Raw genomic sequence first — 1,403 nt, forward strand, 5'->3', positions numbered from 1 at the left:
GATTGTTCTGACTGCACCAGAGTACCAGCCGCTCAACTTCCTGCCGGTATGCAGACAAATTAAAAGATAAAGAGGAAAATCTCAAATTTAAAAGATGTGATGTTGCTGGAAGCTAAATGAGATCACTGACTTTGTTCATTTGTTCTTTGACATTTCACATTCTCTGAATTCATCTTAAAACCTGCTCATTTTCTCTACATAATTAAAGCTCTAGTTCATAATCATCATGTTATAATGCTGAAAACAGCCTCTGTAATCTGGTTAAACTGGTTACTTTGGTGCTTTTCTGAGATAAAATATGAGAATCTCTGAATATTGGACACCTTTACTCTGACTGCTTTCTCCTCACATTGCAGCATTTAGTGTCTAACCTTACCCAAAGTTATTAAATGTATACGTTCTTCATCACTACGTGTTTTTCTCTGGTCTGCCTATCCCAATATTTTAGAAATAAAATCTTTTCTTTTTTGCTTTGGTTTTTATATTTGACAGCTTTGTTGACTTTTCAGGAATTGAAATCATGTTATAAGCTCATGAAATACAACAGTTACAAGCACATACACCTGCACCTGAAACCTCTGAGTATGTTCTAGTTCAGTGGTTCTTAAACTTTTCACAATGAGTACCACCTCATAAAATATATGGCTCTTGAAGTACGACAATTATGAGCATAGTGGTACGCTTACCACTCTTTGAGAAAGACTGTTCTAGTTAAAGAGTCAGCAGTATCTGATCTTGACCTCTTCTCATGTTTTCAGTGTGCAGGCTTTCATGTCACAAACTCTCAGGCTACACAGAGGTGGATGACCCCGGTGGTTTGCCAAGCTTTAAACTGCTGAACTGTATTTGATGGACCTCAAACAGATAACACTGTCTAAAATTTATTTGTAAGCAGTATTTATACTATAAATACTGCTTACAAATTAATAATCTCTTAAACTTCAATTATGATAAATATAAATCTTTTACTTATGTTGGTGGTTCGTGACTTTTATTTAAGCGTGATTTTGACTGCAAGACTTTTACCTGTAAAAACGTGTTTTTACTTTGGTATAATGTTGGATACTAGTTTGTGGAACAATTCTTTTACACTTCTTTCACTTTGACTTGATCCCAAAAATGCACATTTTAGGTTAACTGGTGATTAAATGAAGCATAGGTGTGGGTGTGAGAGTGTATGGTTGCTCTTTCTCTCTCTCTGGGCGAGACCTGTTAGAGTGCACCTTATCTCTTGTCCCAAATCAGGTGGAATAGGTGCAAGCTAAATTTGTGGGTGGATGAATAATTGTATCTGGATTACTCTGGGAACTCAAGGTTAATTGCATAGTTGTGTAAATGTTACCGGCACCAGACCTAGGGGAATCTGGACCGGCAGCAAGCGGCACACAGGCTAGAGAGCACTG

The sequence above is a fragment of the Haplochromis burtoni genome, unplaced genomic scaffold (genome assembly GCF_018398535.1).
Source record: "Haplochromis burtoni strain Fernald_Lab_line unplaced genomic scaffold, NCSU_Asbu1 Contig_1097, whole genome shotgun sequence".
Classification (NCBI taxonomy): domain Eukaryota; kingdom Metazoa; phylum Chordata; class Actinopteri; order Cichliformes; family Cichlidae; genus Haplochromis; species Haplochromis burtoni.